We start from the raw sequence: 14389 nt of genomic DNA on the forward strand, positions 1-14389 counted from the left end.
AAAGACGACCTCCGGTAAAGCCTTTCAGGGCTTGGAATGGAGGGGATGGTATGGCGACCGGTTAAGTCTCAAGGTGGGTGGCTTCCCCCTAAGGAGTTGGGATGTCCTATTTTGGGATCCTCTTCGGGTAGATAGTCCACTTCTCCGTATTCATTTCATTCCCTTATCCTTGAGCTGTTCCCCGAAGGATTGTGGGTTTTTGATTAGACGCCCGATGAATATATGTGATACGGGGTTTGGTATTTGTGTTGTTCGGTTGTCGGTTCTTTACTTATACACCCGAACGAGGATTTTGTTTGTAAAATAATCCCTACCTGGTACTAAAGAGTTTATCGGGTAAAAACCAAGTTTCTAATCCCTCCTGGTATCATAATTTGCGCGTATAAGTTTATAGTTACTGGGTCTATGACCGATGGTTTTTTACCCTACAGAAAGCGCAAAAGTTTTAGATGAGGATCGATCCTACAGCCGAATAAATGTGAGTAAAACCAAAATATTCTTTACCAAATTAGAGTTAGGTATTACAAATAGGTCAGGAACAAGGCTGTCCTAAATCCATCAATTAGTGATTACTAATACATACTATATCATAAATTAACATCAAATTAAAGAATATTATAACAAATTTTCATAATCTAGTTCTAAAAACTTACGAGACATGCTTCAATAAATTATCAGATATAAATAAAGCTGTTGCGTTTTACTCGTACTGCAGAACCATTACAGTTAATTTTGTGTACTAGAATCTGAAAGCTCCCTTTAATGATGCTCGTTAGGGTTCTATTATACGATATCTCATCAATTAATAATCTGAAACAGAAGAAAATCAACTTCTAAATTTTAACTGTCTTACAGTTTGTTAGGAAACAATGTAACAACTCAAAATTAAATGAAGCTGTAAACAATTCATAAACTTTAAAAGGAAATTTATAAAATTGTACATTTTTAAAAAAAAAGTTAATAACGGTTGATGATAATAAAGTCTTATTTAACACGAATATAATTCTACATCTAACCATATTTATATTTCTTTTAAATCTTTAAAATAACTTGTGTTAAAATTTTACAAGACAACATTAACTTAAATATAAAGGTAGTCATCAACAAGCAAAATAAAACAAGGAACACGGGTCAGTCTTTATTTTCATCGGTCGTAATTTTCGACTAAGAAATAAATTAAAAATGGATAACCTAAAGTTGATGTTGCTGTTTAATAAAATACTACTAACGACTAAAGGTATCATACAATGAACACACATACACACACAACCTGTGTATGTATACGTACACACATACACACACTCTCTCGTTCTGAAAGAAATGCTTCCAGTTTACAGATTTATTTACGAGGTAAGATTGAAGCCAAGGTAACGCCTTCTACGGATAAAATTGAAATAGCCTCTGTTTACATATACATTATGACCTGCCATAAATATAAAATATACACCTTTAAAATAGCTACATATCTGTTAACGAATTTTAGTCAAATTCAGATATCAGTGGTAAATAAATTATCTAAAAAGTAAAGCGTTCATTTTTTCCTTACTTTATTAATTTACTTTTTTTATTTGTGACCAATGCCTATCAACCAAAAGATGTGATGTTATCATCAAACTTTTCTGAAGATGCTCGGCCGAAGTTTAAATAATGACGATAATAGAACCCTTTAAGATATAATATAAATATCGGATATGTCGTTCGGTCCCGGAGGTAGAAAAAAAAAAGTGACTCCAATACGTACTCGAGAACGTAAGTGCTGCGCAGGGATGTATTCAAAATTCTTTTCTAAAATATGATAAATATGTACACTTTTGCTAATGTAAAAACAAAATTTAATTTAATTTACGTTTTAATTTTTATTCAAAAAATGTTACATGTAGCAACTGTGTTAAAACCTGTAGCGGTTCGGTTTTAAGTTTCTCCCATGAAAATATGTATATTATATTATTATTATTATATGTATATTATATTATTTTAATATGTATATTATTTTTCCCCCGCCAAAAAAAAATAGTTATTTAGGTGTTTCGTTTTATTTACATTTTATTTTTTTCGTCCATACGTTTTCCGCAAAATCTGTTGACTTCTATTTTTTATTATTATAAAATATTCTCAAATATTTTAATAAATGTTTGTAAATAAAATATTTTATTAACAACTAAATATTTCGGCTCGCTGGTCTAGGAGAAGAAAGTAGCAACTACGGCGGAAATCCACAGTCGAATTGGTCAAGCAACCGCAGAATTTGCTTCCTTGAAGTGGTGCTAGTGGAAACGGAAGAAACACCTCGCTGAAGACCCGAGTTCGTCTTTTCTGGACCCTGATCCAACACACCTTAAGACAGACCTGAGCAAACTCGAAGCGTTCCAAACTCGATGCCTACGCTAGATCAAGTCTCACTCTGCGATCGCATTCGAAACGAGGACATCCGCCTTCGCGGAACAGAGGAACAGATTCAAAAACCAAGACTGCGATGATTTGGCCATGTCTATAGAATATGTGAAAACCGATTACCATACAAACTCCTCTGGCGTGAACGACCCACCCGTTAGAGAGCCCAACGAACAGCTCCAAAGAAAACGTGGATCAGGCAGATCGATGATGATATAAAAAAACAGCAGGCTGAACCTTAATGAGGCCAGGCCAATGGCCGTGTATCGCCGTGCACGGAAGCGTCTTGTTAACGAAATCAGACAACCATTGGCACCCACAGCAGCGTACGGGCTTAGGAGTCGACCCAATCCAAACGCCAGCTAGGGATCAAGAAAAGGGAAGAAGATTATTCCAGCAAAAAATATTTGTTTTATAGCTTTTCTATTGTTACATTATCAATTAGTAATGCTAATTTCACCTTCCCCTGTAGTATCTGCTGGTGATGGCTGATAAAAACAGAAATGATCACTTATTTTTATATTTTAGTAATTTCTTTTTTTGTGAACGGTTTTTGTACGTAATCTTGATTCCAATTTATTTCAACAACCCTTCATCGTAGTTCTTCTTTATCCATTAACAATTGCTTTACTAAATTTATGCTGCCAATCTAATACAGCTACGCTTCGGTAAAACAAGTCTAAATAAAAAAAAAAGGTTTTACAACCCAATTTTCTTGCGGTTTTCTGCAAATGTAACTGTCATGCTTCTTTCTGTTTGTATTGAGATACGAGTATACATATTAGTGGTTCTTTTTTCACCGTCGGTTATTCAGCTAACAACTAAAACTCGAGTGTTTTCTTTCGCTACCCAGATTAACACGGGTTCTACAGTTAGAAATAAAAACTGACCGTTGCGAGAGCTACTCTCATTAATTTACAATTCCACACGACTATCAATAAATGAATAATTAATAATCCATCAACAGTTGGAATAATGTAATCTATAAATAAAAAACATCTTTTTATCGAGTCGATGTGCATTTCTAGATAAACATTATAAGAACCGCAAAGAAATTTAACGGCAACAAGTAGGAGGAGAGGAGTTTTAATAAATATATATTCGACCCGATAATTGGTAACAGTGTGTAGAATACTTACAATAAAATTCATTTCCAAACATGACAATCGGTAATTAAACAACAATTATACCGTTTTAAATCATCAAACCCATTACGTAAAGCCGTAAAAGTTCAGTACAATCGATAAAACCAGTACGGTTATAACAGTCGCAATTAAATTCCGTACATCCCCGTAACTAGAAACACCACTTTATAAATTAATAACGGAAACGTAATAAATTATTATCAAATCAAACACGACAAATCATTATTACTCGTATACCGTGCTTTTAATATAAATACCCTCATCTAATACAAATATTAAACTATCACTCGCGTTATAAATATGCATAAACTACTTCCACGAATACATAAATGCATTATCACTAAATAAAATACAAAGACCTCACAGACAAGCCGTGTCTTCATTTACATATTTTATCACCGTATGCGGCGGCAATTAGTACATCATAGCACATTAACCGAAGAGCCCTAAGCTAAAATATAAACTGGATAAAATATTCTTGGCAGTCTAATTACATAAAAAATGTACAATTAAAAATAGATTTTCTAATACCAGAAATTATCTTGACTGCCTGCCATAAAATCATTATATATATATAAAATATATATACACACACACACAGTGTCTCAAAAAATGTATACACAGTTGAAGGTAATATTTTAATAAAGAGAAAAGTTTGATGCATGATACTTTTGTTAACTTAAAACTACTTATACAAACCCACCGGGTTGGTCTAGTGGTGAACGCGTCTTCCCAAATTAGCCGATTTGAAAGTCGAGGGTTCCAGCGTTCAAGTCCTAGTAAAGGCAGTTACTTTTATACGGATTTGAATACTAGCGCGTGGATACCGGTGTTCTTTGATGGTTGGCTTTCAATTAACCACATATCTCAGAAATGGTCGAACTGAGAATGTACAAGACTACACTTCACTTACACTCGTACATGTCATCCTCATTCATCCTCTGAAATACCTAAAAACGTTAATTCCCGGAGGCTAATTTTTTCAGGAAAAAAGAATACTACTTGTACAGTACGAACTTCGATTATATCCATTTTTTAGAAAATTCAAAAAAAATATTTTTGCTTTACTCGTTCGCTACAAACAAGCAACTAAACGCACGCGTTCGAAATTTATCAACACACCATCTTGACAAATATCATTGTCATTCGATCATACTTGCGCCATCTCTGGGTCAATCCGAGAACTTTCCGAACGACCCTGGTAAATATAAGCAGATATTTTTACTTTTATAAACATCGGTGTACAGGATTCATATATATGGGCCACAAACAACGATTTAACAACTCATCTTTCATATTTTGAAAATTCGTTCTGACTTTTTTAAACGATTCACAAGAGATTAATATTGTTGAACATATTTAAATTTATTAAATTATATTACATTTTTTATCCATAAAAAAAATTTATAGAAACAAGTAATGAAATTACCGTTTACTAATATACGTTCAGGTAGAAATAAGGCAAAGAAATTTGCATTTTTTTAACTGGCTATTACAAAACTAAAAAATTTTTTCTTAACAAACAATTTATTTGGAACCTCTATACGTAATATATATTTAAGTAGGCTAATATATAACGTAACAAAAAATTTCTAATATTATAAATATTATTTGTTTTAAATATTGAGGTACCACAGAATGAAGTTCCCATAAACAGTAATACATACCGGTATCTATTTAAAAAAATATATCAAACAGGTTTATCCAATCAACACCTTCGAATGCATGGAAACAAGGTTTAAAGTGAGTAATTAACATATATTTACATGTCATAATTTACTTTATTCGATTAATATAAATAACTTTCCATTCTTGTTGCGAAATAATAATTTTAAAACTTGTAATTATACATGAATAATAAAGTTGGTAATAGAAATTAACAGAAAATATACACGTTTACAAAATTTATGGAGACGGTGTAAAAATATGATTAAATTATAAAATTTACTGCGAAAAAATATTTTTAATTGAAAATAATAAAATGGACACTAATAATATTATTATCGATTTTATTTTTAAATTGTCATTAATTCTTAAATTAAGATACTATATTAATCACAAAACCCCTTTTATTGTAGATATCTTTATATAAACGAGAAGACAGAGCAGTATAAAACGTAATTTCTACATGCCAGAATTAACTGCAATTGAAAATATGTCATCGAAGCCGAATAACGTTCATTAAAAAATAATAATGCATTTTTACATAATCTATCTTTCTTTTTCATCGAATTCGCTTATATTTACCTACACCACAGGATCCTTCCTTTATCTTTATTTATAATTATTTATTACTAATTATATAACTAATTAGGTTTAAAGTTATAACTAATTATATAACTAATTACGGTAGTAATTTAAATACCTAATACAGTAAAAACCTAGTCCGGTAACATCCCTTTTGAACGACACTTCTTTTTCGGTAATTTCCCGATTTTAAATACAGAACGACCCCTAGTTTTACTGGTTGTACATTTTTCAGTGGAATGTTTTTAGTAACATAGTAAACGTAGAAAAATCAAAAAATGTTCTTGGAAGATGATTTTAGAGATGGGAGGAACAGAATGAAAAAAAATACCAATTTTTTTTTTAATTTTAAACTTTTCTTTGGTTTATTTAAACATATAATGATGAATTTTACAAGAAAACTTCAACATAATTTACCCCCACCTCAAAAATGACAACTTAAGTAACTTTTTACATTACTATTCCACTATATGAGAATAAATAACCAACCCATACCAGGAAGGCATTATAATCTTTTTGATTCTTTTTTAATGCACTCAAAAATCGAGGAATTTCCTTTTAAATTCCTTTAAAATCCTTTTAAATTCTTTGTAGCTTTTCTGGTTTATAAAATTCCAATAGTGTTATAAAATGAACAATCACTGTAATTTAATCGCTCATATTTATTTTTTTAATAATAAATTTTGTAATGCAACTGTTTTTTTTTTCTCACAGTTTTCAAACTAAACTGCCAAACCCTTTTTCTACACGTACAAAATAACAAATATAACCTTTTTTGACGTAATCTACACCGTAATTTATAAATTTCTAATTATCTACTAAATAAATTTATGTTTTATTTTATTTTTTTATCAATCTAGGAACAATTTTTTCTATTAATCAACGTGAAGTATTGAGAAACAAAAAACTTTAGCATTTTAAGAATGAATGTTATGTAAACGGCTGTAAAAATTGTAACAAAAACAGTGTATTTGTCCTAAAAGATTACGCCCGCACTACTTCCGTCGCATTTACATTTTTGTGATTGTCACACCTTTATACTGTACGTTTTTTATAAATAGAATTTTCCTAGTTATTTTATACCGTGTGAGCAACTTCAAACCTAACCGTTACGGACTGAACACAGTTAACCCAGTTGCGTCAGCGAAATGTAACAGTTTATGAATGAAATGAAAAAACGAAAACGTAAATTAAATTCTATACTTACATCAGCAAAATTTTACATATTTACCATTTTATACAAAATATGTACGAAAAGAGCGCCCTGCACAGCGATGTACTTTGTCGCTCGATTGATTATATTGAGAGTCACCAGACGCAAAAAGTTGACAATACCGTCGATTTCTTGTTGAATGTTCACCTTAATTTCATCGACAGTGTGTGGGGATTTCATAATTAAATTCTATCCTTCCAACAGTCCCGAAAGAAAAACTCGCAACTCGACAAACCTGGTATACAGAAGCCACTTAGTTCTGCTGACAGTTCGTTTTTCTGTGAATCGTTTGATGTGCGATACATCGATCCGTGTTGTTGGAAGAAGCAATTCTTTCTCACGATCTGTTAACCGCGCATAGATTTTTTCGAAAATTGAAAGGTATATTCCTGTATTGACAGTTAAGTCAAAAATCGGCTCGACTATACGATTTCGATAAACATCATGTCATACACCGATTTTCTCTCTGCCGTTTGCGAATAGGGCACACTAGGATCACTCATGGATATCTGATGACTCGAACAGATGCACCAGTTTGTGCTCGCTGTGACGACTGACAGTGCACCACATCCTTGTGAATTTTTATCTGTTATACGACATTACGTTGCAAGTTTAAGCTTATTTTTTTTTCTCTCTCAGCTCCCCTGGGCCGGACCGACTTGTTGGTATTACGCCGCCCAGGGGAGTGTCTTTAAACTCAAATAGGCCTCCCCACCTACCGGCTATATACCGGCAAGGCAGGTCGGCCTACCGGTTAGCTCTTTTTGAGAGTTCTTTATCAATATTGCCCCTTTGGGGACACAAAAGGGCAATATTAATACACCACATTATTACACCACGCCAGACCCAGTTCGCCGCGACGCGGCGCCGGGTCCCTTCAGTATTCAGTGTGCTGTTGCCTGACTGTTACTCGTGGAGTCCTTGGTGGCTCATCAGTGCCAACACACCGCAGCATGCTGGACCTCACCAGCAAGGCACAGTCCTATTCTAGCCAACACCTTGTCTTCTCTCATCGGAGTATTTCTGTAGAACAACTTGTCTAACAAAACTAGCAAAATTATTCCAGTTTGACTCGCTTCTTAGCATGTAGTCTATTGTTGTCTCTGGAGTTATACCTGTGAGTGCCTTACTATGTCTAAGTGTGTCCCACCTATTGCACTCAAAAAAGGTGTGCTCAGCATCATCTATCTCGTTGCAGTAGTTGCAAATTGGCTCTTCTCTCTTGCCTATTTTGCGCAGGTAGTTATTGAAGGAACCATATCCTGTAAAAAACTGCGATAGGTGATGATCAACCTCACCAAATCTTCTCGACAACCATGGCTTGATGTTGGGGATGAGGGTTCTCGTCCATCGACCCACAGCTTCCTGCGACCATCTTTCCTGCCAGATATTATAAACGGCATCCCTAACCTCTTGTTCTGGCTTGCCTTGTGCCCTCTCCACCCTCTTTTTTGCGATTAGGTCAATAGGAGGTGTACCCGATAACACGCACTGGGCGGCATAGGACACTGTCCTGTATGCGGACACAACACCTAGGAGCACACACCTGTGCGTCCTCGCCAGTCTCTCTTTGTTGCGCCTGATGGCGATAGAGCGCCACCAGGCCGGAACGGCATACATAAGCGAAGACACGACGGTGGTCGCCAGTAAACGGCGCTTTGAGGCCCGAGGGGCATTCTGCGATGACATAATGATGTTTAGACTTTTTATCATCCTTTCTGCCTTGTTGCATACATTGACTATGTGCTCGGTGTATCTACCGTTTTTCTGGAGGAAAACTCCTAAGTACTTGATGTTATTCGCTTCTTCTATAGCATGCCCGTTGATGGAAATATTGAACGGTTCTAGCACTCTTCTACCCGTAAAGGCAATACACCGGCATTTTTCCGTAGACAGTTGCAGACCACTGGACCTCAACCACTCCTGTATAATGTCGATGGCCGCATACATCCTCTCCCGCACCTCCAAGACCGTCCTTCCCTCTACGAGGACTGCAAGGTCATCTGCAAAAGCCAGGACCTGGACGCCGACAGGAAACTCCTTCTGAAGGAGTTCATCTATAATCACCAGCCACAACAACGGCCCCAGAACAGAGCCCTGCGGAACTCCACCGTGCATTTCAAAATGTACTGTTTCTTCCTCTGCTTCCACCAGACATCCTCTGTTGGACAAGTAACATTCAATTTGCCTACGCAGGTACGGGCTGAGGCCCCTACCCGCAATTGCGTCATTAATGTGACCCCAACCAATAGCCTCGAACGCGTTTTTTATGTCTAGTGACAGCATCAGTGGAATTCTCCTGGTTCGCCAAGTGCCTCTCTTCACCTCGTTTAAGCTGTGGGCTAACATTCGAACTATTCTAGGCGATGATAAAAAATATTTTTATCTTATGTTCTATGGTTACTTAAATTTACTATGTTTATTTAAATTACTGCAGTGTATATCAGCTATTCATGCCTACTGCCGTATGACAGTTTGAAATTTTAATATTTTAACTGAAATATAAAATGTAATATATGTTTGTTAATTACAACAAACGTGTCGAGTCCGGGCGATGATAATGCCGAAGCGTTTATCGCCCACAAAAAACCAAAAAAAAAAAAAAAAATCATCGTAAAGTGGACATTTAACCGGTGAGAATTTTCAGTCATCCGAAAACTGGCGTAGACAAATGAAAACATCTGGCGTGAAATACAGAACATGGTCTTTCTAACCACCGACAATGTTTTTGAGAACCAGTCCCAGTAATTAAGACGTTTCGACTTGTCTGTTTTCTTAAATTGTTGAACAGTTGTTACACGATACGGTTTAAAATTTAAATTATGAATTACAAATTCATATCATGAATTATAAATTTAAATTATTATGCATTTTACATCGCTTTGTTGTGATAACTTAATTACTGATATTTTTAGACCAGCAGACATTCTTCTTTGAATATCAGATACGACCTATCTTTTCTCAGTACGCCACTTTTTAACCGAATCGTGTATGTTACTCTTTGCTGGAATACTGGCATTCGAAAATTTTACCGCGAATCTTAGATGCGTTTCAGAACAACCGTACAACTATCATTACAGTAACCCTTTCCTCGATCGAATAAGTAATTTTAGAAAAATACAATTATAAACAACGAAACTATACTGCACTAAAGCATAAACGGTTTATAATTGATAACTACAGAGGATAGTAGTAACATACACAACCAATAGTGGCGCTAGTAGTAATAGCAACAGCGTTAATGTAACCTCAAATAATTGCAGTTTGAGTTGATCGGTTAAATTTAAAGTTGTTAACTCTATACACTGTAATATAAAATAAATTAAATTTAAAACGATCGGTTTAAAAAAATCTCATTAATTGTGTTTTATTATTACTAATTTTTATTTGAACTGCAATTATTATATTTTTAAAAATAATCGATTTACAATTAATTTTTGATAATTAATTAATTTATTAACAAATTAATTAAAAGAAAACAGACATATTCATCATTACGCAGTTGAATCATCACGAATTTTGAGGTAAAAAGAAAATCTCGAATAATTAATATTTTAATATTATATGGCTGTATGAAGTACAAGTAATGAAGTTTCACATTGTAGACGCTTGTTTACATAAAAAAAAGTTATGTTTCAACATAATCATTTACGAGATTTCTTTGTTGATTTTTATAGCTTGTTTTACGATCTTTTATCGTAAAATATAACAAGAGTCGAATCTACGAGTACGTAATTTAAACATAGTAAAAAACCACACCTACTTAATAGATTACTTAGAAGGAATTTACCAGCAACTATAAAAAAAATCAACATATTTTCAATTTACCGTTTATCACTCTTAAAACTGTACCCTTGTTTTATTTATTATTATACAAAATAGTAAATTATTGTTTATTTTACCCGGAACAGAACCAAATGTTATTTGATGAACCTTTCATCGCCAAGCGCGACAAATAAAGAACGTTTTTCACTACAAATACTTTTACAAGATAAGAAATCAAGTATAAGTTAACAGTATATCTAGGTCAGTGAGTTTGAAACTTACTTGTTGCAAAATAAATGTGGAACTGTAAAAATTTTCGAGGGTTGTAATTTTTTTTTATGTAACAATTACTGGCATTTGTCTTATAAAATTGAAGTACTAAACAAAAATACAGCTTTTGACTACTGTTTTTTAACTTGACACAAGTACGCCTGTGTGAAATACAAAAAAATATACAAAAGTATATTCTATTAACTGCTTAAATAATTAATATTTTCTAATTTTCCCTCCGGTTTTTAAATTTTTTAAATCAACATTATTTCGGTTACTGGCAATTATTTTTTAATAGCTATTTCAATCACGAATACGTGTTTAAATTATAAACTTGTACTTTCATTTTATAAGCTGAAAAGAAGTTTTGAACAGTCCCCGAAATTAACACCATGTACAACGAGAAAAGTACTGTAAAGATAGCTTAATAATAGAAAACTAGGAGTAGCTGTTTTCGTAGAACATCACGCAGCACGTTACAAATTAAAAGAGATATTTTAACTTTTGAACTACTTCCTCTTCCAACCCCGGTAAATACGAAAAACGTTTTTATTAAAATGGAGCTACGAGAGGGTAAGAGCCATACTACACGAGATAGTGTTTCTTGAACACTGTCTCGATACGGGAACATCATGTCCGGCCGAGCTACCTGACCTTTAAGCATAATATTTTTTCTTCCTCTAAGAGCGTATGAGAATTTAAGTATAGAGACCACCGGTATTTCAGACGATTTATAAGTTATCAGACAGAAGCCGCTAAAAATTAATCGAATAATCTGCCACCCGACCCAAAGCGCCGATCCTACACTTTTAAGTTTATTGTTACAGGTTTTTCAGAGAAACAGATATTTTGCTGAGACTGACTAGATGAGGTCAAAACGAAGAGATTATGTGTCAAGTCATCCCTCCGTCTGTATTATTAGTTTCGCAGCAGTACAAGAAGCATGGTATTTTCACAAGCCCGACTTATATTTATTCAGAAGGATTACATGCTTTCTGTTTTATAGTGAATGTTTTTAAGACTAGATTTCCCGTTATACAGTACCAAATAAATCGAATACTTTTCGTTCAGCATCAAGATTTAGTAAAAAAAGAAATTTATTTCATCGTAAACATAGCGGTCGTCCGTCAGTATTACATAATTATAGTTTGCGCTTCATTCAGCAGTCACTTAAACGTTCTCCAAGAAGTCACTCGGGAAAACATTCTCAATTCTGTTGAGAATGTTCTTTCACGATGAAATCCGTTCGGTCAGGAATGTTACATCGCTAGTATAGACTCAAATTTCGCCGTATCGAATTCAAGTAGCGCAAGAAATTGAAGAACCTGACTTTAACGGATCACTTCAGTACTATATGTGGCTCAAACATTTCATTCCAAGTGATTTGTACGCCTTTTTGTACAATGTTTTTTTTTTTAATCAGATTAAGCCTGGTTTCATCTTTCTGGATAGGTTAAATCGAGTAAGGATTATCATGAAAGGCATTTTTTTTAAAGTTGGTGGTCGTTGAGAGATTTCGCGACGAATGGAGATCGGACCCATTTTTTCATGGAAACATTAATTGCAGTAAAGTTTTCATAAATTACTGAAAATTTTGTAGCATCGCTTGAAACTAAAATTGAAGAGCGAAATGCCGGTTACAGGAAAACTGTGTACACACTGCCGATTCGGCTGTTGTAAAATGAACGTTTCGATAACCGTGTGACTTTTCGAGAACTAGGGCCTCCACCTCCCAAATCTCTCACGCCCAGATTTCAATCTACGGGATTATTTGAAAGATATTGTTTTCAAGAAGAACCCGCAGAATCCGGATGAATCGAAAGAAAATATCGAAACCGGCATCTCTAAACTCAATGCAGGAACTCTAAGGAACATCTCACTTACTATAAAGAAAGGAGATGACATCAAAGCTCATGATGGACCCTTTTACCTATGAGTAGAAACACACGCGCGCGCGCACTCGCACAAATATAAAGTATAAAAAATTAAAAATGGTCAGCTAAATTTCCTGCATCATACAGGAGGCGATGAAATGTAATGCACACTGGATAATGAGAGAACAAAACGTCGTTCAAAGCAACAGGTGCTGCCATCTTGTAGTTTCATTCCCTTATTACGAAGATTCCGAAACCCGATGACCCTCGCTTGCCCTCTCATTTTCTATCAGTCGCCTTGTTTAGGAGTCGAGAACGTCTGATATGTCAACGTGCTCAAAACAACTTGCAGTGATTTAATTTCTAACAGCGGAAAAGTGAACGTTAGTGACATTCATCGTCGTCAAAAAATTATATATGGTTATGAAACGTTCGATCGAAAAACTTTCGGCAACAATTTTTTTTACATCAGAAGCCAGTAGAGCGAATATTGAGGATGAACTTCTCAATGGTCGACGATTTTTTGTAACCGATGGGAAGCATCAAAAGGAGCTTGAAGAATCGATTCAAAATCACCGTCGCATCACACAACATCGCACCGCCATCCAAATAGGCATCATGAAAGAATAGTTAGGATACATTACTGCACAAATGAGCTACTGTAAAATGAGTTCGCAATGGGTGGAACGCAAACTTATAAAAAAACAAACAAACAAACAACAACGAAAGGATCGTTGTGAACAGTTCTAATGCGTTACGAAAGAGAAATTCCTTTTCCTTTTCGATATTGCAACGGAAGACGAAACTCGAGTGTATCATTACAACCCGGAAGAAAAACGGCAGACCATGATATACCAGCACTATGGTTCGCCATAATCAAAAAATATATATCACATCCCTTTGCAAAAAAAAATTTATTGACAGTATTCTGGGATTCCAAACACATATATTTGATTGAATATGTATATATGGAATCTGGTTTAACAGTAAATTCTGTGCGATACATATGGGCGTTAAAACATCTTACGAGTCGTGTGACAATCCACGGTGTCGATAATTCTGCCATCCAGACACATTACGTGCAACCGTCGAGGCTCTTGTGAAAATGAAATTTACCCCTACACTACATCCTCTAAACAAACCAGATTTGGTAATTTTCTGCAAATTTCTGCAATTTTCAGTCCTTTCAGAAAAAAAGGGGGTTATTAAGGGTATTAATTTCACCATGGATGAACTAGACTCGGAGAGGTCGAAAGTCAAGGAAAGACCACTAACATTCTTCGCTGACGGAATATATAAAAATTGGTTCATCGTCGAGAGAAACCTGTAGCTCTAAATAGCGACTACGTGGAAAAATAAATATAACATTTTGTTGGAAATTAAATGTACTTTTACGCCGTAATAGTTTCATTTGAGTACATCTTTTCATTTACGAATTGAGAACGGATGTACATATATTTCAGCCACCCCTAATATAATTAAAT

General features: G+C 34.5%; 1 long non-coding RNA gene across 1 annotated transcript in view; it reads right to left on the reverse strand.

Moving 5' to 3' along the window:
- Positions 1 to 698: 698 nt before the first annotated feature.
- Positions 699 to 14389, reverse strand: part of LOC142325444 (uncharacterized) — a 110892-nt gene continuing 97201 nt past the window's right edge. Inside the window, exon 2 of the long non-coding RNA XR_012756545.1 lies at positions 699 to 810. This is a non-coding gene — a long non-coding RNA (uncharacterized LOC142325444). The remainder of the gene's footprint in view (positions 811 to 14389) is intronic.

This window comes from Lycorma delicatula, chromosome 5 (genome assembly GCF_047948215.1).
Source record: "Lycorma delicatula isolate Av1 chromosome 5, ASM4794821v1, whole genome shotgun sequence".
NCBI lineage: Eukaryota > Metazoa > Arthropoda > Insecta > Hemiptera > Fulgoridae > Lycorma > Lycorma delicatula.